The sequence below is a fragment of the Podarcis tiliguerta genome, assembly GCF_965153285.1.
Source record: "Podarcis tiliguerta genome assembly, chromosome: 8".
In the NCBI taxonomy this organism is placed as follows: Eukaryota; Metazoa; Chordata; class Lepidosauria; order Squamata; family Lacertidae; genus Podarcis; species Podarcis tiliguerta.
Window position 1 is genome coordinate 54,344,236 of NC_139541.1, and position 24,008 is coordinate 54,368,243.

At 44.4% G+C, this 24,008-nt stretch overlaps 1 long non-coding RNA gene across 1 annotated transcript in view; it reads left to right on the forward strand.

The window, feature by feature from the left end:
• Positions 1 to 15,599, forward strand: part of LOC310683262 — a 56,956-nt gene extending 41,357 nt beyond the window's left edge. Inside the window, exons 2-3 of the long non-coding RNA XR_014514335.1 lie at positions 10,166 to 10,254; positions 15,341 to 15,599. This is a non-coding gene — a long non-coding RNA (uncharacterized lncRNA). The remainder of the gene's footprint in view (positions 1 to 10,165; positions 10,255 to 15,340) is intronic.
• The last annotated feature ends 8,409 nt before the right edge of the window (positions 15,600 to 24,008 follow it).

Genomic DNA, 24,008 nt, shown 5'->3' on the forward strand with positions numbered 1-24,008 from the left:
AAAATATTAAAAATGCAATAAAAGACCAAACATTAAAAACTTCCCTAAACAGGGCTGCCTTCAGATGTCTTCTGAAATTCAGATACAGTGGTACCTTGGGTTACATACGCTTCAGGTTACAGACTCCGCTAACCCAGAAATATTACCTCAGGTTAAGAACTTTGCTTCAGGATGAGAACAGAAATCATGCTCTGGCGGCGCGGCAGCAGCAGGAGGCCCCATTAGCTAAAGTGGTGCTTCAGGTTAAGAACAGTTTCAGGTTAAGAACAGATCTCCAGAACGAATTAAGTTCTTAACCCGAGTTACCACTGTAGTTGTTTATTTCCTTGACATCTGATGGGAGGGCATTCCACTGTGAGGGCACCACCAAGAAGACCCTCTGCCTGGTTCTGTGTAACCTCACTTCTCACAGCAAGGGAACTGCCAGAAGGCCCTCGGTGCTGGACCTCAGTGTCTGGGCTGAACGATGGGGGTGGAGACGCTCCTTCGGGTATACAGGACCGAGGCTCTTTAGGGCTTTAAAGGTCAGCACCAATGAATTAATAGATTAAGTATGTTCTCATTCTTTGTAATCACATCAGAAATTACAGAGCCTTTTTTAACAGTAGGGTGGTGCTCTGCTCCATCACCAACCTAGTAGCCCTGTGGGATCTGTCCTAGTCTTGTTCCCTCCTGCCATCCCTTGTCTGCGTGTCAGCTAAAGCAAGGGGTATGGGATTACCTGTCAGGTTCCCAGCAACACAGTAAGCATAGCTAATTAAAAAGGATGGTTTATTGTCAAAACAAACAGATAGCTCTGGACGGCTCTAACACAGCCTCTGACATCATCAATCAAGATGACCCTTCTGAAGATGCCTTCCGGTTTCTACAGAAGAGAGAGAACTTTTGCGTCTTACATCTCTTGCTTTGTTTCTGGTCTAACAGCCCTCCCCTTAGCCGACTCTGAGGAGGGATTGGATCAGGTTCCCCCCCCTCCCTTTCTGACAAACTACTTATTTCTCCATTCACTCCTGTTTGAACTTCCCAAGAGCTTTGGCTGGGTTCCAGCCTGCCCTCAGCCGTTCCCTTATCGCCTGGCATTCCAAGGGGTGGGGGAGTTGGCACTACCTGTGTGGGAATGTTCAGGGAGGCAGGAGAGGATATATTGTTCAATTATATCCTTTCCAACTTGCATTAACAAGTTCTATAATTTGGCTGAGTAACTTTCCCCCTTTAAATTTACACAGCAGATAGGTTTGCCAGGCTTGCTTAAGCCTCTAAAATAAGTTTCCTAGTAATTCCCCTTTATTCCCTCCTAAAAGGAATAGACACGACACAATCTTGTATAAAAGGTGTAAAATAGTTTACTCACACATTCTGTTCACAGATGGATCTCAGAAGGCAGACTTCAGTTACAAAATATATACACTTGGAATCTATCCCATAAGGAGATAGTTCCTTTGTCCTCTCTTGACTGGAAGCCAAAAGAGCATCTCAGGCTGATGCTTCTACGACGAAAGCAAAATGGAGAAGAGAGATATGTGGTGGCCAGCCCTGTGCTTTTGTTACCTGCACAGGTGAGGTCATGCCCACTTCTGGTCACATGCAGAGGAAGTTTGTCCCAACCCAAGAGGAAACAGGAAGTTTATCTACTGGCTGGACAAACATCAATCTTCATGTCGAAACATGTCCACTCTAGGAATGTTGTATCTGACTGCTCTGTGTTTCACACCTCACAAGCTGCTGTTCATCCTGCATGAAAGTTAACTCTCTCTGTTCCTGGCTGCTTTCTTCCGTTGGCTGGAAACCTTCACTGGGAGCTGGCTCATGCCTGACATTACCATTATCTTGTAGTGGCCTCTTCAAGAGCATGGGAAGAGCCAGTTGAATCTCAAGCTGCCGCCTCTCCCAGGTGCTTTAAGATAATGCATGTACTATCAATACCATGACTCTTAGACCTCCATCCAAGTGCCTTGCAAAGAAACCCAGCATAGCAGTTGAGATCTAGGAGTCGGGAGGCCCGAGATGAAAGACCTCAGAGCTATGAAGCTTGCTGGGTGAGGGATGCTCACTCAACCTCATTGAGATGTTATGTGAATGAAATAACCACTCTAGGTTGAACTACTGCAATGAGTTATATGTCATGCTGCCTTTGAAGATGGTTTAGAAACTACAGCTGGTGCAGAATCTGGTGGCCAGATTTTTATCATGGCAAGAGGGTCTGAATATATAACACCAATTCTGGCATGACTGCACCCCATACCAATTTGTTTCTAGGCTCAATCCAGGGGGCTTGTTTTGACCTATAAAGCCTTATGCAGCTCAGGACCCCAGTACCTCAGAGACGGCCTCTCCTCACATGAACCAACCCAGATCCTGCAATCATCACCTGAGACCCTTCCTCATGTGTCCCCACCCTGTGAGGTTCAAAGGTGGCAACATGAGAGCAGGTCTTTTCAGTGATGGCTCCCAATGTGTGGAATGCTCTCTCCAGGGAGGCATGCCTTTATCCATTTTTCAATAAAGCAAAGACTTTTCTCTTTACCGAGACTTTTGGCCCTTAATTTGAAGGGTGGCATGTGGCTTCTTTTGGTGAGATGGGGTCAGTAAATCCTGAACTGTTTTAGCTCTTTTAACTGTGCTTTTAGATTTTTTTATTGGATGTTCTAGTTGGCTTTCATGTAAATTGCTATGGGTCACTCTGTGAGAACTAAATAAAATAAATGAATAAGGGGGCAATTATTTAAAATACTCCAAACCATGAGGTGCTTTTCCAAAACTAAAACTAGAACAGACAAGTTCCCAATCTAATTAAAGAAGTAAAGATGTGAATCAGAATACATGCAGGCAACAGATAACATGTAACTTTTACATTTACATGAGCCCAGTATTATTTTTCTAGAAAAAGAGGTGCCAGAGCTCACCATGAACGTCTCCTTTCTTCTCTTAGAATGGCAATGGTGCCCACCTAAGAGGTGCTGGAGCTGAACTCCAGTGAGCTCCAGCTGAATAAAAGCCTGCATGTACCTTTTATTTATGTATTTCTACAGCAGTTTACCACCCCACCTGCTTTCTCTACACAACAGTCCTGCAAAGTAAGCTGACAGGTAATGACTGGCCCAAGGTCACCCAGTGAGCTTCGTGGCTCCATCGGAATTTGAACCCAGTTCTCTCTTATTCTCATGCAATGCATTCTAACCCCACGCATATAGCTAGTAGGTCAAACAACATTTCACGACAGGAGAGGGCCACTTGACCCTACTCTGTGGTGGTCAGTCAGAAGTATTTTGCAGTGGCAGGGTAGGTAAATACGTTTCACAATTCTTGGGAGGTTGCCATGGGCAGTGAGTGGACACAGTGGAAAACACATGGAAGCACTAAAAATTAATTCACTTGCCAACTTTACAGCTGGCTGAGTGCTGGCATGATGCCAACGGCAACCTGTCTCTCTGTTTTGTGAAGAGAAAAATAAAGCTGCACAAGACTTTAAAAAACACGTATCGATAAAGGTAGATATATTTTCCTAGAAGAGGCCCTTTGATATGCTTCAGTGAAGCCTCATAAAATCATAGTCAGGCAGTATAAAATGCTGTTTTTTAAAAATAAATAAAAACCTTTTCTCCCTTTGTGTGTACGGTTTGGCTCTCAACAGCAACTGGAAATTACCATGCCAAATGTGTAGTTTGTATGAAAAGATTTTGAATTAGCCTGGTACGGCAACTGGAAAGATGAGAATTCACAGCGTGTGATTTAGCAGAGTGACTGGCAGGCCGGACCCCACCCCCCTCACTGCCTTCACCAAGCTTTGCAAAACAAACACCCCAAAAAATAGCCAATCAGACTGGACTCAAGCAGAGTAAGGGCTGTGGTCCACCATTGCTGCTGCAATAAGCAAAGGAACTCATCTGACCAGGAGAACTGGGAATGAGTTGGAATGAGAACAAACATTCAAACTGCAGAAAGAAAGAGAGCTTATTTGCTATTTCTGGTCAGTCAGAGGCTGCTATGGATGTCCCACCATTCTACGAAGTATTCAAGGCAGGGACCAATGATAAAGTTACGAAAATGACAGCATAGTGCGAAATCAATATAAAATAGTGAAAAACAAATACAAAATAACATTCATGTAAAAATATATCCTCCTATATACATGAAAATGTAAGGCTATCATCACACAGCCGAACTGGAGCATTTGTAGCACCACATAAAAATCCTCGACTTGCCTGAAGTCAGGGTGGGGGGCAAAGGCCACTTAGGAAAGGAGGGACACAGAGGGAAATGGTGGTTTAAGGAACAGCAGAGGTTAGAGGGAAGGAGGGATAGAAGAAAACTGTGGCTAGAGAAAAAAATTTCTCCCTCTTTCATAACAGTAGAACTTGTGGGCACCCAACGAAGCTGAATTTTGGAAGATTCAACAGAGGTAAAAGAAAAGACTTCTTCACACACTCATAGCTAAACTATGGAAGTTGCTCCCACAGAAGGCAGTGATGGTCACCAACTTAGAAGGATTTAATACAGGATTGGTCAAATTCATGGAGGAGAGGGCTACTAATTGCTACTAGCCGTGATGGCTGTGCTCTCTGCATGTGCTCAAATCCTATTTGTGTGTTTGTAATACCAGGCATTTGATTGGCCACTGTGAGAAGAGGAAGCTGTACTAGATGGGTCACCGGCCTGATCCAGCATGCTTTTCTTATGCTCAATCGAGTTCTGCTGAAAAGCAAACTTCAAAACAATATCTCAGGGGGGTTTTTTGTTAGCGGATGTGGAACTTTCTGTGCTGAGATGTCTTTGTGAGCAGGCAAAATTGTGGGTGAAGGTGGGGGAGACACTCAGGATTTCAACAATCCACCCACTTCAACAAGATAAAAAGAGCTCAGTCAAGCGTTACAAAAATGAAAAAGAGTTTAGCAAAATCTCGGCCCCACCAGTGCCGCTTTTCTATTACGCTCCCGTGTGTGAAAACAAGAACTCCTGCTCCTAGCAGGTTGGCGGAAAGTAACAAGATTACAGGTCACTGCACACAAAATCTTCCCAGGGCTCTTACACTGAAGAAGAAGGGGGGGGGACCACTTGCATTAAATACCTGAGCAGCACTGATGCTTCCCTTTTAGCTCACCGAGTGTTTGAGTCCACAAACATGGAATTGATTCCTCAGGGAGGGGCAGCCTCCTGGCAGCAGCTGGGATGGAGGTGGGGGCCCAGGGTGTGGCTTCTACACTTTGCTCACAGCCGTAAGTAATGCCGGGTGTTTTTTCCCAGTGACAGAACTTGACCTGAAGAAGTTGGATGCTAAATCCAGCATTCGGAGAGGGGCAGGAGGAAAGAGACAGCGTGGGTGGTTTTGCAGGGAGGGAGGATGCACAACTATGTCAGTCCACTTTGAGAGAACTGGGCCATTGCTGAGGATATTTGTAGGTAGCTTGCATTTTAGGAGTGCCCAGCTGCTGTTCGGGTGACTGCTTCTCAGGCCGCTCCAGTTAGTGTCTGAACAGTGTTTGTTTTTCACACTTTCTAGCCAAAGACCTACACCTTCCAGAAGATTCTGCAAGGTTTCCTCAGGTATACACACCATGTTGGGCCTTACAGTTGGTTTATTAATGAAACCAGCCTGAGGTGTGTGTAGAGCAGAAATTCCAATGGAAAAGCTTCATCTTCCCAAATTCTCTACCTTCATTTTTCCCCCCTGCTGCGTTACAAAATCTACAGGGTGGTCACTTATCCACACAACAAACGTAAACCAAAAGCACAGCCAAGAGATATTAGCTTCATCAGAGGGAAGGGTATTCCTGGGCATTGGAAAAGGTGTTCACTGCTTCCTGTGGGACCACCAGGCAGGGTCCGTGATCGAGGCCAGAAATTCCCATTCAGCCCCAGGCTGTGAGAAAAACTATCCTGGAGTTCTTCTGGCAAACAGAGCCAGTCAGGCAAGGGTTACTGGAACACATCCCCTGCTCCTGTCCCCACGGCTAAATGAAGCAGAGAAAGCAGGCCTATCATTAAACAGCTCAGCTAGTCAGGAGGAAAAGAAGAGGCTGTTTCTAATCAACAATGCTAACCCGATAATGGAAGGAAGCCTGAGTTTAATGGCTTGAAACTCTCCGGCAAAGCTGGCTCTCGGCTGATGTCTCCAGATAAGAGCATCGTTAGATGCATCAGCACCAGCATCTTGCCACTTAATTCACAGCTTCAGGACATTTAATGCCGGGTTTGCCAAGCATGTGAAGAGGAGCTGGGACAGATCCCAGGAGGGGAGGGAGGGGAGAGGAAATGGGTTCTGGTTACCTGCTCTGGGAAGGCACTGTGACCCATTTCAATCACAGTGTTCCCCAGGAGAAAGGGTGTGTTGTGTGTGCGTGCGTGCGCAGGGACACTCTGATAGAACAGCTTCTCTCTGTCCTCTAAAGAGAAACTTTCCCTAGCAACAAAACAGAACTGGTGGAGAAATAAATGCTTACTGGGGCTGAGCCAAATCGACTCCAAATCAACTTCATGAACATTTTCAGTACTGTTGGTGATTTTTCTGCAGCGCCACTTGCCGAAATACTCATCAGTTCATTTATATTGGCCTTTCTGGAATTCATTCTCAACTGATTTTGTTTTCCTCAGTGACATTCATGTACATTATGCATTTATTTACATAGCAGAGCCAAATCTATGTAGCAATGTGGCATCACCCTGTTTGCTTTTTGATCCCTGATTGGCTAGGATCTGGAGTACTTCCAAAAGGCAAAAAGAGCACAAGCCAGACAGAAATATGACATCAACCAAGGGAATATTTGCAGTTCCTTTTAAGAATAGCCCGCCACAATCCTGGAGCATATGCAGCGTGGCCCTAGTGACTCTTTTTATGACATAAGTCAGACAAAAAGAGATTGTGATGAGCTCCAGAAGGACGTCTCCAAACTGAATGAATGGGTGGTAAAATAGCAATTGCAATTCATTGTAAAGAACTGTAAAGTGATGCTTGTCAGGGCAAAAACAAACCTTAATTGCACATATGTACATCTGGGATCTATACTAAGCTCATGGGATCAACAGCTTTTCCTTGGCAGTGTGTAAGCCTGCCCCCTCCCTGCAATGATCCCTTGCCTGTTTTGAAAAGGTGAAGATTGGATTGGTGTTTTATTCCCCTTTGCTTTCTCCTTTGGTTTTTCCAGCTGTCTGATTTGGAATTATAACCAGATAGGGCACAAATCCCATTTTGGTGCTGTTCCTTGTCCCTGGGATCTCATCATGTCAGTTCTCTTATGCAAGCTGGGAACCAGAGGTCTGACTCGTTTCCTCCCAGATGTTCTGGGACCCATCAATGCTATAAGCAGCAGTTGCTCCACTCTGCTTGGCATCTCAATGGTCCTGATGATTATGACTCATCCTGACTGTCCCTCCTGCTGCCAGTCAATTGCCAAACCATGTTGCTTCTTCCTGTCTGCCTGTGCATAGGAAGTGCCAGCAAGAAGTTATTCTCTCCCACTCTCTCTATTCTAGAAGGTGGCCTGGGCCAGCAGTATCCCATTTGAAATGCTGCTCATTCCAGCTTAATGCTGCTTCTAACTGGCTCCAGAAAATCTCCTTTCTGTGACCTGGTTTGCAAATCATGCTAGATGCACAAGTGGACAGGCTCTGAGAAAAGAAATGGTGGCTGCTCTGCCTCTTCCCAGCCATTCTGCTACCATGCTGAGTTAAGCCATTGCCAAACCTTGGCTCATGCTTTAGTCCTCCTTAATGAACCATGAGCCTAAAACCTTGGTTCAAGCTCATGGGTAGTCAGGAGAGAGCCAAACCACAAGTCCAGGTTTCAGATTATGTGCTCAGTCAACGTGGTGCATGATCCAACAAGCTCTCCTTAGGTTCTTATGTTCATGCTAAGCCATGGCTTGGCTTAGCGTGACATGCAGACCAGGCCATGGATACAGAAAATAATGTTGCATAGTCAGCCTCAAGCATGGTCTCCAACAGAGAACAGCTCCCATCAGCCCATGCAGCTAGCATGGCCAACGATCAGGAATGATGAAAGCTGTAGTCCAAAAACACAGGTCTCCCCATCCCTGATCTGCAAGTTACCATAATCTCCCCCTGTCTTGATAGTAGGCTTGCCGTTTGCCCCAAGGGACAGTTCCTGAGCCCTGTTCCTGGGTGCCATGCCCAGTTCATTCAGTCTTTGGGCACTGGCTTGGATTAATTCTCCTATCTGTATCTTTGTCTGCATGTGACTAACAGAATGAGCCCGAAAGGCTGAATAAAGGGGAAAAACAAGGGTGTCCTGGCACTTTATCTCCAGGGCAGATGGGCCTAATCAATGCACCTTGGCCAACTGATTTTAAAAATTAAAGGACTTGGCAAAGCAGAAGCAAAGGGTTCTGCCTAAACTTTGAAAGAACTATTTATCAAAGGGCTGAAATAAATTGATGGATGCTGCAGGCTGGGCTTGTGTGAGTTCCACCAGATAAGGTTCTGTTATATAGCCAAGGGAGATGTATAATGCTGGACTGCAGTGTCCTCCTAGCTTGGATACTAAGCTCGCAGTTCTGCCCATTGTTGATTCCGTTATAGAGATGACAAGTCATGCAGCTTTTTAAAATAATGGGTTTATAGAATTGATTTTTTTTTTCTTTGTTTCTAGAGATGTCTGTGAAAGCAATACATACTGGGTTAAAATTATGCACTAATCCCAAACAGGAATCTCTCTGGAGGAAATTGTTTTCCATATTTTCACTTGGTGCAAAGTCTATCTGAATTTTCCAGAAAAGTAACAGGCCCAGAAACCAGCTGTGCTTTGCAATTGGAGAATAGGGTTTGCAGGAGAAGAGTAGTAAAATGCACAGGCCAAGATAGAGCTATCTGGAAGCAGAAGCAGAAATCCCTAACCCTTTCTCATACTGGTGTTGGGAGTAAAGCAGCAATGCTTGTAATACCTTACCTGAACTGTAGGGGCGATAGACAGAAAGGCAACCGATACTCCCTTGCCTATTCCTTCTTAAGCAACTGTTGGCATACAGGTTTCTCCACTCTGCTGCTAACTATATGTGGGATGTAATCCACTGGTCTCCTGCCAATCTAGCAGTTCGAAAGCACATCAAAGTGCAAGTAGATAAATAGGTACTGCTCCAGCGGGAAGGTAAATGGTGCTTCCGTGCGCTGCTCTGGTTCACCAGAAGTGGCTTAGTCATGCTGGCCACATGACCCGGAAGCTGTATGCCGGCTCCCTCGGCCAATAAAGCGAGTTGAGCACTGCAACCCCAGAGTTGTCCACTACTGGACCTCAAGCTCAATTTTGTTTATAACACTCTTCCATTTTCTTCTAGTTGTGAGGATGAGGGATGAGGAGGGGCCTCGCAAGTGGAGTAGCCTAGGGCCTCTCTTCATCTAAATCCGGCGCTGGGTACAGTCAAATGCAACATTCCTTATTTCTCTAGAGTGAGCACAGGCGGGGGATATCCAGTCAGTGCAACCTACGGCCTGGGCAGGCCGCATCATCCTCTTATATACCTGCTGGGATTGACAAGGCATCTGACCCTCACCTGAATCCCATTAATCAGCCCTAGCAAACCCATATGGACTGGGGCTGATGGGAGTTGTAGTCCAAAAGCATTTGGAGGGCAGAAAGTTGGTGAAGGATGCTCTACACACACACACACACACCAATAATACAACTGCATGTAAGAAACAGAAGCATTCTTGGGGTGGAGGCTGAGAATTTTTAAACCCTTGGGATTCTGAGGAGGAAGGTGAAATGCAAGGGGATGTGTGTAAAATACAGATAAGAAAGCTGAACTCCAGCTGTTCCTCTTATCAACCCTCCCTATTTTCCACTGCAAGAACATGTAATTTTTGTGCCTTAATCATATAAGTTGGAGTGACAGCTGCCATGTGTCAGTGATTTGGTTCCTGGAATTCTCCTCCCGCCTCCCGCCTCCCGCTGCCGCCATGCATGCATCTAAAATGGAATCTTGCTTCCTAGCTCCTTTTTCTAATCTTCTTCTTAATGCATCCCATATCTTGATGATGCATAACGGAAGTTATTAGCAGTGATGCATTAAAATATTAGATGGCTTTGAGAGGTGCCTCTTGTTTGTCTCAGGCATTTTTTTAAAAAATGCTTTTTTAAAAAAAATTCTTATTACATCCTGGGTTAGTTTCTGGGCTTAAGTAAATAACAGGCTTCTTTGGTTTTTTTCTTCAAAAGCACAAGACCTGGACATGTTTGGTGTGTATAACAGTACACGTGCCTACTCAGGAGTAAGTTCCAGTAAGTTCATTGGGACCTACTCCTAGGTAAGTGGATGTACTGTCGCAGCCCACAGGTCTGCAAATGCACCTTAGTTGTTTGCAAGAGCACAGCACCCATAAAAGACACACTTGGCAACCCTCTGTCAGTTGCAGCGGTGGGAGAAAACTCCCTTTGTGGGTTCAGTATGGATGTACAAACCAGATTCCTAACTGGTCAGACTTTTATTCAGTAATGCATTACTGGACAGAGTCCAAAAGAGTCTGTGAGAGCATATCCATTATGATATATGTAATATAGGCTTTTTTTTTAGTAAAAAAATGTTTTATTGAAGGTTTTCTTGGGTAACAAAAGTACATACAGTGTCTCTGCTTTTAGTTCATAGAGACCTTTCTACTGATCTCCCCAACCACATTCTGCCCCTCCTTTGCCCCACCATTGCTCATCCAATCACAGTCCTTGAAGATACTTACTCAACCCATTTTTATTTTGCTGGATGTGCAGCCAAGTTGCTTTTCCCTGGTTTCTTTCCTGCTGGGACCAATTTCCAGTGTATGTGCCACAGCATGTTTACCATTGACTTAAGCAGGGCTTACTTCCAAGTAAAGGGTGCACCGGGCCATAACCTCCAGGTTAGTGCCTTTCTACTGGTGCCTTGTTGGAAGTAACAAAAAGGCAAGTGTGGTATTGCCAGAAGTTCCTGCTTCTGGCTTCCCTGATTTAGGCTGCAGCTCTGTGTACCCACTTTATTAGGAGTAATCTCAGGCTTGTGGGTTCAAGCTCCCAAGTTGGGCAAAAAGATTCCTGCATTGAGGGAGTTGGACTAGATGACTCTCAGGGTCTCTTCCAACTCCAAAAATCTATTATTCCATTATTGTGTTGTTAAACGCCCAGTTTAAAAGTTGTTTGTGATGACTCAATTATGTCGTTTTTTTCTGGAGATGGGATGGCGGACACATCTCCTCGAGAAGAGCGCAAGGGACAAGGGGAGGCACCAATACAGCTCCTTACCAATGGCACAGCTCTGATGATACAGCCTCTCTTGAGAGCCAGTGTGGTGCAGTGGTTAAGAGTGGTAGTCTCGTAATCTTTGACTTTGACCATGTCACCTCTTTTCTAAACTAATAAGTGGCAAATGCTGCAACCTTTATTCATAGGGGAGCCATTCCATCCCTTTGATAATGCTCAGAGATTTCTAAGAACAGAACTAGGAATGGTGGAGTAACGTAGAGATTCTGACCTGATTGAGCCAGCATGGTGTAGTGGTTAAGAGCGGTGGACTCGTAATCTGGTGAACCAGGTTCACCTCTCCGCTCCTCCACATGCAGCTGCTGGGTGACCTTGGCCCAGTCACACTTCTTTGAAGTCTCTCAGCCCCGCTCACCTCACAGAGTGTTTGTTGTGGAGGAGAAAGGGAAAGGAGAATGTTAGCTGCTTTGAGACTCCTTAGGGTAGTGATAAAGCGGCATATCAAATCCAAACTACTACTACTACTACTACTACTACTCTTCTTCTTCTTCTTCTTCTTCTTCTTCTTCTTCTTCTTCTTCTTCTTCTTCTACTTCTTCTTCAAACCTGCTTGGAAGTGAGACTCACCACTCAAGGAGAAAAGCTACCAGTGAAAAGGGGGAAGCCGTCTGCATGTACTCAGAAGCACTCTTGTTCCTACACGCTCTGGAAGCCTTCACACTGCAAACAGAGTTCTGGAGGCTGAAACAGGTGATGAAAGTGAACCTTGGCAACAATATATTAGGTTTGTTGAGAACTGGAAGAAGCAAATTGTGAAGAATGTATCCTGTCTACTCAGGTGAAGGGTGACATATCACTGACTGCTCAGCCTGCCACTATGTCTGAAGGTTGGGCATCTCAGGGAGAGAGAGAAAACGTTTTTAGAAAAACACATGCCAGTGCCTTCAGTTTCTGTGATTAGAGGAAGAAGAAACTCTCCGCTCTATATGTACATAAATAGATTGGCTTTTTCCACTGAAAAGGAAGCGGGGAGTCAAACAGGAGCCACACTATGGTGTCATTGTGTTTCTAAGGAAGCCTTTTAGAGAGGAGTCCTTCCTGCTAAGCCACTAGGAATAGTTCTGCCTCCCATCCCAGCCAACAGAGGCTATCAAAGCACTGCCTTCCAAGATGCAACACTTTTGACAGATAACAGGAAATTGAACTGCCCTGAGCACACCATAGAACATCTGATAAATATTATTTGGAAACTTGATTGAGGTTGAACTTGGGCATTTCTACCACTTTCTGAACCCAAACAGGAAAGATTTCTTCCGTGATTCATCTGAGGCAGTTTTTTCTGTGGCAAGCAAGGAGGACAGTTCAAATAAAGATTGGCCTAGATGTTGCAGCCCCAGGCAATTTAAGTGTATGCAATTTTGCCTAATGTACATGTTTTTGCATTCAAATTTCCCCAATTTTTTTGTAGGTTATCTTTCATAATATATTCATCTTTAGGCAAATTTTCCTAGTATATGCATTTTTTTTGACACATTGCTACATTGCAAGGTGTCCAAATCCTCACTCTGCCATGAAACTTACTGGGTGTGACCTTGGGGGCCAGTCACTGAGCCATTGCAGCAGCCCTGGAGGGGTGGCTGCCCAGTCAGCCAGCAGTGCTATTAGAGGAGTGGGAGTGCCCAGTAGGGCTTGGAGGGAAGAAAGATGGAGAGAGCAGGTGAGAGTGGCAAGAGGAGGAAAAAGGAAGAGAGGGAGGGAGGGAGGGAGGGAGGGAGGGAGGGAGGGAGGAGGTGGAAGCGGAAAGCAGTAAGCAGAGGGAAGAAGGAAAGCAGGCAGACAGTCAACAAATGATGGAGGAGGAGGAGGAGGAGAACAGGCCCAATCCAACCCTGATGGCTGATGGAAGTCACTGATGGAGCACAAAAGGTGACAAAAAGCAAACATTTTGCGTTTCTGGTCCATGATCTTTCCCAGCTTTGGAGGTACCAATACATCCCTTTGCCAACAGCGTAAGGGGGCATAGATATGCCTCTGAAGGCAGAACATCACTGGAAGCAGATGAAATGGAAGCAACACCCAGATCTCCCATTCGTATCTTGCTGTCCTGGTCACAAAGATGGAACTGTAGACAGAAAGTATTCCATGACTAAATGGAGGAATCCTGACTATCGAGAAAAGCCAGCTTTGCATTTTAATTTGAACCTTTATACGACATCGGAGGTTCTGAGCATTTGAGAAGGGAAATGGTGGAAGTCTTTCCCTTTCTGTCAAAGCCAACTGGCTAGGAGTTTCTGTATCTCTTCTCAGTGAGATCCACATTTTTCTGTGTTCTGCCTCCCTTTGCCACTTGATACGTCAGGAGGCTTGTTCCTCGCTATTACACAGTATCACTAACAAGACAGCCCTGTTGCAACACCCCAGTGTGATGCTAAGGGGAAAATGTGTGTGTTTTAAAAAGACCCATGCAGCATGAGGCCAGATAATACCGCCAGCCTGAATGCTAACATCTCAGCCCCTCTTGCTTGGAAGTATCCATTAACAATGCTCCTCTTCAACAAAGAGCCTGTGGAAACTAGATAGCGGGAGCCGAGTTTTCAAGCCAATTCCACCCCACACAGCAATTGCTGAATTCATATGCAGGCTTTCCGTGCCTCATAAATTTTCATCCTGGCATCGCTTCTTGTTCTCTTTTACCGCATTTTCAAAATGTAGGTTACCCCTTTTGCATTTTAAACAGGCGCAATTGTATCTAATGCCTGGGTTTTTATGGCCACTAAAGCACTCCTCAGTTTGATGAACTGATCTCAAGCGAGGTAAATTATGTCACTCATCGGCTTTGTCAGTAAATCAAGGGGTGACACTTCCCTGATTTGTAAAGGCTGAAGGGAAGGATTCACATGGAAAACCTATAAGGCAAGGTTAGATTAATAAGCAGTTTAAAGAAAATGTTCCTGCTTTAATGGATATGGTACATCCAAAATCAATTCTGGTTCACTGACATTTCGGAGACTTCTTTCTGAGGATCACTAGAAAGACTGTATTAAACACTTTATGGAAAATTCAATCCTGGATTTCTTTGCTTTACAGTAATTGACAACATTTCCATATATTGCCATGTGGTTTTAGTGCTGTAAAGTTTCCGTGGCGCCCTTCCGTTCGTGCCCCCTCCCTTCTAATTATTTTGCTTCCCTCTGCCTGCCACCAGGGAAAGAAAAGTTGCATTTCAAACTTGCCCTTTATGTCTTGCATTTTCATTTGCAAAATGTTGTCCTCCCGCACCTAACACCAACACAAATGGCTGGTGCCACAGATCCTAGGATCAATCACTTGCTGAAGCAGCCCAACTCAAAGTGCCTAAGGCCAGCCATTCCTGCCTATGCAGATGCCTTGGCAAGAGCAAGGGTGCGCAAAGGATGCTGGGGGATTCCCTCTTGCCTCAGCACTTACTTGGAGAGGTGAGCAGATTCCCCTCAGCTTGCATTACATGGGCTTTGTCATTACTATTGTTTAGTAAATTTAAATACCTGTGTGGCTTGAAAGATCAGCAGAGCTACATATTCTAAATCATTTTATCCTCACAACAAAATAGATTATGCTGGGAGACTGTGACTGGCCCAAGGTCACCCTGTGAACTTCATGACAGAGCAGGGAAGCAGGAGGCCAGCAGACATTTTGTATTTTTCTGTTGTGAACAGTCCAGGGAACTTTGGATGAAGGCCAGTATACAAATTTAATAAATAACAACAGCAACAACAGCCTTAAAGCTCCTTCTCCCAACCCCTGGTGATTATGCTGAGGTAAAAAATTGGCTTTAATGCCCCCACTTCTAGTCCTTCATAGGAACGTGCTCCCCCCCCCCCCGAACCTCTTTGAGGCAGGATTAATGAACAGAACTATGTTTCTTAGGGGTTCTTATATTCGGGGAGACTCTGAATCGCTGCTCCCCAGCATCCTCCTCAAAATGCAAAACCAAAAATCATACAAGTAGTATGCATTGCATTTTATTGAATATAATTCAATTTGTGAGAGGGTTGGAACTAGAAAGAGGAAAATCCCCTAAAACAGGATTACAACTCACATTTCCAAATTCCCTATAGAGTGTTCTGAGCCACTGCACACGCCACATTAATATCAATTGAGAGCTTGTTCTCCATTCTCCTACAGGTGAGCTCGGCAATGACCAGAAGATAGATGGCCACAGCACACTTCCCCGCCAGCCCCTTGATGTGGGCCCAGGAGATCATGACCATCTAGATCAGGAATCAATATCAGCAGTTTCATGTTAAGGAGCAAAGCTTTGGAGCAGTTAATCCTAGGAGAGATACATCTGGAGATGGGCCAATATTTACAAGCAATTTACAAAGCGAATAAAACAATGAAACTGTAAGAGGGGGAAAGTTAAAACAGACTATTTAAAACATTCAGAAATAAATGATAATATAAAAACCAAATTAAAACACATTTTTACGTCCCCCTTTTTTCTCTTCTTTTTTTAGAGAGAGGCCATCTTCTTCTCTCCAACGAAGTCCACAACCATGTCCCAAGGGGGCGGGGAGGCATCAAGAGGATCCAGTCCTAGAAACCCTGCAGCCATTTGTGCCTAGATCAGTTCCTACCTGCAATCTTGAGAGCAAATTGCAGTGGAAGTTCCCCCTTTCCCTTCCTATCCCTTCCCCAAGAGCAAATTATTGGCGTCCCCTTGGCTTCTTTAACTCCCCAACACTGTGCCGTTATCTATTTGTCCCTCCCCTCTGTGTGCCTCAGTCTCCTTCTTCCTTGCCAATAAATTCCATGAGGTCTACCCCATTTGAGGGAATGAACAGAATGAAACATTCATGTCCATGTGAGGCTTTTGGTGACTTGCCTCTTCCCCCTATGCTGCCTTCCATAGGAAGTAAGCATCTCCTAAGCAAAGAGGTGTCCAGGCTGCCCAAGCTTTGTCAGGACCATGGACAGCAGTGTGGGTCAACCCAGAGCTCTAGCGAGACCAGCCAGAAGGCAGAACCAAACAGTAACCAAGAATGGAGGAACAAGTCAGAGCTTATTGCTCAAGCAAGACTCAACTGCCACAAGAAGCCTTTAATACTCCTTTCTGCCCAGAAAACAGTGGAGTCAGCCAAATGTTGGAAGGTGCCCTTGGAGCTCATGGGAGTTGTAATCCAAAAAATCTGGAGGGTGAAGGGTGCTATGTGGCTGAAGTTCTGCTGCTTCTGCCCTCAGGGAAGAGAGCCAGCGTGGAGCAGCAGTTAGAGTGTCAGACTAGGACCAAGGTGACCAGATTTCGAATCCTCACCACTCGGGCAAGACGTTCACGGGGCAATCTTGGGCCAGTCGCTGCCTCTCAGCCTAACCTTCCCCACAGGGCTGTTGTGTGGATTAAATGAGATGGGGGAGAACTATGTATGCCACCTTGAGCTCTTTGGAGAAAAAGGTGGGATATTAATTAATGAAGGACAGAAAGAAAGAAGGAAGACTCCTGGAGCTGCCTCTTCACCCTCTGCTTACCATCTTTCTGAAAAAGGAGAAAATAATCCCCAGGCGATATGTCCCTAAAAGCCATGGTTGGGCCAACCAGAGGGTAATCATGTTACCACCAAGTAGCCCATATCATCCACTGACCCATGGCACCTAATTGTGATTTAGGGGAAATGTGTGGAACAGATTACAGCAACTTTTTAAAGAGGACAGTAAGGAAGCATTAAAGCCCATAAAGGGCTAAATCCCTTTTAAGCAAATGGAAGCCATTCATTGTTGAATGTGCCTGTCCTATATTTTCCACATTGTTAACTTTGCTGTAAAGCTGCTTTTGCAATGGCACTGGGAGGGGAGCAAAGAGCATTCCAGAATTGCCTGCGCTAGTTTCAATTTTCCTCCCGAGGCTCAAAAAGTAAGAAAGCAGGCAAAAGGGAAACAAAGGCCATCCAGCCCATCCCTTGACGTGGGGGAATGGGCAGGATTGCCAAGTCTCCCCACATATGTCCATCTAACCAATCCAGGCTTTTCCTGAGATTAATATTAAATCATTATATTGGATGTAGTAATTTTTAATGCATTGGCTTATTAAGGCATGCTTACCCTGCCTTTCTGCTCTCAATAATGCCCAAGGCAGTGAAAAACAACATCAAAATGTCAAGACTAAAAACAATAAAAACCCACCTGAGAGTTACACTTACCCTTTTGAGCAACAATGGCAAAGTTTCTAGACGGCAAGAGAAGGAGAGTGAAAATGTGGTGTTAAAAAGAATAACTCAGGATTTTTTCAAGGGCCACCTCAAGGTCACTTCTAAGGGCAACAGTTTCTAAATAGCTGTTGCTCCACCATTTGGACCTCAAATAAGTCATTATACTGCCACTTACAGTTTACTGAGGCTCTTCCTGTAAATCGTTCTCTCATTGTAACATTTTGTACCCATAACTGAAGTTATCGGGCCATGAGCTTGCAGGGAGGGGCTTGTGGAAGCAAGTTCTTTGCAACGCTGGGATTTGAACCAAGGATTCTCAGGATCTCAGGGTATTATACATGAGCACTTTCTTAACATTCTGTGCACTTCCACATACAACATCAACCATGCAATTTATCAATCCTATAGTTTCTTCAGAAATAGCACTGTTGTGTTTCATTTCTCAAAGCAGCTTCAATCCAACTAGAAAATTTAAGCTGCATTCACTCGATATTTAAGTCAGGTGTGTTTATTTGAGACAGCTAGCACACATTCACAGATTATAGATTCAGGAATAGAAGTTATAGAGAGGAGAAAGTTACAGGAAGAAGAAGAAGGAGGAGGAGGAGGAGGAGGAGGAGGAGTTGGAGTTTGGACTTGATATCCTGCCTTTCACTCCCCTTAAGGAGTCTCAAAGCGGTTAACAATCTCCTTTCCCTTCCTCCCCCACAACAAACACTCTGTGAGGTGAGTGAGGCTGAGAGACTTCAGAGAAGTGTGACTGGCCCAAGGTCACCCAGCAGCTGCATGTGGAGGAGCGGAGACGCGAACCTGGTTCACCAGATTACGAGTCCACCGCTCTTAACCTCTACACCATGCTGGCTCAATCAGGTCAGAATCTCTACGTTACTCCACCATTCCTAGTTCTGTTCTTAGAAATCTCTGAGCATTATCAAAGGGATGGAATGGCTCCCCTATGAATAAAGGTTGCAGCATTTGCCACTTATTAGTTTAGAAAAGAGGTGACATGGTCAAAGTTTATAAAAGTATACATGGCATGCCGAAAGTGGATAGAGAAAAGCTTTTCCTCTCTCTCCCAACACTAGAACTCATGGCCATCCAATGAAGATGAATGTTGGAAGATAAAAAAAAAGTCCTTCATGCAGCATGTAGTTAAACTATGGAACTCACTCCCACAGGAAGCAGTGATGGCCACGAACCTTGATAGGATGAGACAAATTCATGGAGGGATGGCTATCAGTGGCTCGAATGGACCATTGGCCTGATCCAGCTTGCTCTTCTTATGTTCTTTTGTTCTTAGTAGAAAAAAAGAATAATTTTATATCCAGAAGAACATTCATGTACTGTATTTTTCTGTGTATAACACGCCCTCATGTATAAGATGCCCCTACTTTTGGGGACTCCAAATTAAGAAAATGGGGGGAGATTGCCAAGATTTGTTAAGCTTTTTTGGGGGGGAGAATGCAGAAAATCAGTCACCCAAATGACAAATGCTACAAATTGAACAGGTCGCAGAAGCCCAATTGCCACAGTGGCAGCCAATCCACAAGAGCCCTTGTCACATCCATCAATAATCCACCAAACTGCAGCAGCAGCCAATCCAAAGCAGCCCTTGCCACAGACACCATTCACCCACCCAATCGCTGCTGACAAGCTCCTGCTCGTGGCTGCAACCAATCAAACGTCTCCCCCCTCAGCACTATCCGTGTATAAGACTACACCCCCCCCCATTTTTAACATTATTTTAAAGTAAAAAAAAACCTTATCTAATACACAGGAAAGTACGGTAATTTGTCACATTTCTGCTGCATCTTCCCTTTCAGAATCACTCTGAACAAAGTTACATTCTAGAGGAGATCAGAAGTTGCTGAGCTCTGGGAATCGACCACCAGCTTGCACCAGCCCATGAAATGTTCTTTTCCATTCATTGGATTTTTAAATGCACCTATTTGCAAAATGTTAATGCCGAGCTGTACGCTAGACTGATGTGACTTAAAGCTTCCTGGGGCACAGATAATGTCATGGATTCAAGTGCCACATTTGGCAAAGGACAATGCCATCTGGATTCAGGCTCTTCCACTGATGGGAGGCTCATGGAGCTGCAGTTTGCAGGTGCTTGTTGAGCACCTTCATGAGTCCAACTCAGCCTTAGCCAACTAGGTGCCCTCCGCCTCTTCCCTTCTGGAGGAGCCACCCTCCAGCCGCTGCCCGCCTCCTCCAGCAGCGCTGTCCTGTCCCAACAGCCTTCCTCCACCACTGCTGGTGTTCCCTCCCTAAACTAAAAAAAAGTCGACAACTCTGGGAAATTGGGGGGGGGGGCGCCAGAGGGATCTTTGCACCACAGCGCCGGATATGCTTAAGACGTCCCTGCCTATGGGCAATGGTGACACCTCCTCCCTGACCCTCTGGGCTGGTGCTGCATCAAGGTCTTAGTGATGCTCGCCAGATCTGTCCCTTCATCCCCAGTTTTAGGATTGTGTTCATCCTGGATCATTTCCCCCTGTTTTGACTTTGTCACAGTGCACAGACCATTTTCCTTGCTCCTCACTGAAAGGAAGGAGCAACAGCCAGCAGGAAGAGTCCGTGACTGGCCCTTCGGACTGGCTCAGAGACCCATTGGCTGAGTGCTTAATTAGCTCCCCATAAATAAACATCATTTACAAGACCCAAACATTTAAAACACCCTGTTAAGCATCTGAAACATAAATGATTTAATTATAGACCAGCTCCGGTTTATACCGACACTGAGATGAAACGCGATAGAGCAGCTGTCTATGAATATTTTACAATGAAATTGCTCTCCATCTTCTGTGTCCACAGAGGGTTGCGTTGCAGGTTGGGAAGGCAGCAATCTGCCTGTGGTAAGAGCAGCCTTCATTTGTGCAGCGTGCAGATAACCCTCTTCGGGGGCGGCTTGCAGTGAGAATGGCACGGAATTGCAACACACACACCCCAAACTTTATCTTGAGCTGTGGAGCTTCTTTTTTGCATGGACCATTGCTCCTTTGCTCAACCGGGTTTCCTACAAAACTAGAGCTCTTTAACACGGCTGAGGAATTGCTTCCCCACAATTATTTGGAATTGTGACATTATAATGGAAGTTCCAAACAGTGCTTAATATTGCAAAGCATTATGTGGTCATCCCTACTCTCAGAGCCTAGAAATGTATACCCACAACAAGCTCCATTTAGCAAAGGTATTTTCAGTTTCATATCTAAATATGTCCATTAAATATTAAAAGAAAAGAAAATTCAGAAGAGGAAACGAGTAATTAATGCCTCTCACCCCTGCTTCTCAGGAATAGAAACTGGCATTGTGGCTGCTGATTGCTTATATCCCAGGCTGCTAGAAACCTACTCTTTCTTAAATTAAAACAAATGAAGGCTTTGAATCTGGGGGTTGTGGTTCATCCTGGGGACACCAAAGAAGGTGCTACAGGTTCTGGGTTGATGAAGATTCCTGATTTATTCAGTTGTACTCTACAATGATGCTACTATTCCATACCTTTCCTGTGGAATAATATACCCCCTGGTATATTAATATACCCCCTGGTGGTTGTTTGTTGTTATATTTATTTATACCCCACCTTTTCCCTCGGCTGGGACTCAAGGTAGCTTACAAAAATTAAAAACAACAGAGACAAAATACATAAAGCTAAAAACCTTTTGGGCAGGATGTTTTTAATCTATTTTTCTTTCCCCTTGGTTTTAATGTGAGGTTCATTATCTGTTTATTTGGTTGTAAGTTGCTTTGGGTTGCCCTGGGCAAGAGAAAGTGACTGACAAATTCAAAAAATAGTTATAGTATATTATTACATATATTAATTATATTATTATATTATATTATATTATATTATATTATATTATAGAACCATAGAACCATAGATTATATTATATTATATTATATTATATTATAAATTGTTAAAAAGTAATTAAACACTAATAGAATTAAAACAATTTAAAAACAAATAATATTATTAATCTATTATATATCTATTATATTTTTTGTTCACACATCAGTCCTATTCAGCAAAGATTCCAGTAGCATAACTCTCTGTAGTCTTATTTTCTGATGAGCATTGGTGAATGGTTACTGATTTTAAAAAGCCTCTCTTAATTGCCCTGATGTCAGCATCTGCTTCAGCTGAGTGAAGCTTTAATTACAGGTTACATGCCTATTTTTCCTCTTCATTTTTTATAGTGAAAAATTAAAAAAAGAAGAAGTAGAAATCAATTATTAAAGCCTTCCCCTCCCACAGCAGCAGAAACTGACATAGGTCACACATTGCTTATTCCTCAAATCATCAGGAAGCAATAAACTGGACTGCACCTGCAAACCTCACATCTAGAGAAATTTAGCAAGCCTCTCTCTATACATATGCTTTGAAAATGCTTTTGTTAGTAAAGACTTTTATCGTTTGGATCGGCTGGCATGATATCCATGTTGTTTTATGTTATTTTACATTATTGTGAGCTTACGGTGTGTTGTTGATTATGTGATGTGTCCTTGTTTTTAAAAATTTGCAAGCCACTTTATAAGGGGTTATCCAAGGTGGAGCACAGATGTATCGAAACAAGCAAACAGGAAGTGTTTAATTAAAGGCACAGGAGTTCATAGAAATCTCAAAAATCTTTAATGCATATCAGGGTATTTAAAAACACAGAAAACACTGAGATGCATCAATTCTTTAGACAACAGCAGCTGAAGTTTGAATAATGAACAAACAAAAATTAGAAATTCCAGGGCTGAGAGGGTTAGCATGGAAACAGCCTTTGCTATACTAGCCATTAAAGTTTCATGCTTAAATCAAACCCTCAAACATAAGCAAGAAATGATAGAAATGGAGGGGGGGCAGGCCTTCCCATGGGTGGCAGAAGAAAAAGAGGATAGGGCTCCTGTACCTTTAATAGTCAGCAGATTCCAGCAGATTGCATGTCAAACTACACCTTCATCTGACGGTGCCTCCCTTATATAGGCTACACACACACCATATATTTAAAGCATATTCCTTTCCGCCCCGCCCCCCCAAAAAACAGGAAGGGTATGCCTCAGAGAGTTACAATTCATATCACCCTTAGCAAATTACAGTTCCCAGGGTTCTCTGATGGATGGGAAATGTGCTTTAGGAGTATGCCGCATCTGAAGCCTAAACTAGCAACACAGCCTGAGCTCTGCAACCATTCAAGCCCTGAAGTTCTCTTATTTCTTGGACCTTGCCCAGATGCAGGTCGCCAGAATTCTCTAGCTTCCTTTCTGGGGGTCTGATTCTGCCTTCTTTGGTGCATCAGTTGTGTCGCTTGAATCTTAATCTGGCAACCTGGGTTCTTTCTATCCTTTTTTCAGGTTCGTGGTTTTAATTGGGGGCAAGGCTGGCACAACCATTAGGCAGAGGGAGGCAACTGCCTCAGGCGTCAGTTGCTGATGGGTGGCAGCAAAACTACCTCCTTGACTGTTCCCCTCTGTTGAGGGCAGAAGCAGGTGTGCTGGGTGGCCTTCCCTGCACACTCCTCAAACTACCCAGCAGCCCCTAGGTGTGCCAGGAATTGCTGCTATCCTGTTGCCAGCATTGAAGTTTGTGTCAGCTCTCAGTCCAGTCACCTTCTGGACATGGAAGCAGCGAACCATGTTGTTCTTTGCCTCAGGCAGCAAAATGTCTTGGGGTGGCTCTGATTGCAGGGGAGGGATCGGACCAGATCCTGGTAGCTCTGCTTTGTGCAGACATTGTGCTTGCAATCTCAGTATGACAATTCATTAGCCCCTCTCAGGCTCTGTTTTCCAAAGCCAGACAGTCATCCTTTAATTCACTGATGGGATTTGGCTCACCTAGAATTCCCTTTTTTTTCTGCTCCTTTGTGCTTAAATGCCTGGGTTATCCAACCAGCTTAGAGCTCCCATATTCCAAAGGGCATGCAATTACAATGCCTTTTAAATGGTAATGGGCCAGGATTGCCTCTGCTGTCCCCCCCACCTACCCCCAATGCTCAGTGTGTACATTTTCCTCAACACTTGCAGATTTATTAATTAAAAGCATCTTAGCGCAAGCCCGCCTCGCTTTCCTTCCGGGAGACTTCAAGGCTTAGTTGTTTTATTAACAACCTCAGATCAAAGTGGTTAATTTATATGCATGTAAATAACAAAATGCATGAAGTTTCTCAATGAGAGACCAAAGCGTCCGTTGATGCTTTTGTATAATGCATCATCTGTGGCTGGTGGGGAGCGCTTTCGAAGCGCACAGCCATGTTCAGGATCAATTAGTTAAATACATTGCCTTATCCAGGAAAAACACTTAGAGGAACATGAAGGCAATTTCGGAAGAATCAAATTTACATTTTTATTCTCTTCCTGCGCTGACATCGGCTGGTCCCCGTAGCTCGGATTTCTAGGGAAAGGGAGGTTCGTCAGCTGCTGGCGGGCAAACTCTGGTAGTTCAAAGGTTCATTTCAAACGGAGGCAGGTTCAGATGTTTGTCTGAAATTTACCCAAAGCTTCCAGGTACTGCTTTCCCCTGGAGACACCTGGCTTTGGGCAGAGAGAACAGAATGCATGAGGAACCTTTTAATTAGAGCTGTGGTGTCACCACTTTCCCTTTTTTGCAGGGATCCAATGCAAATGTGAGATTGGCTTTGATCTCCAGCCCCAACCTTCTGCAG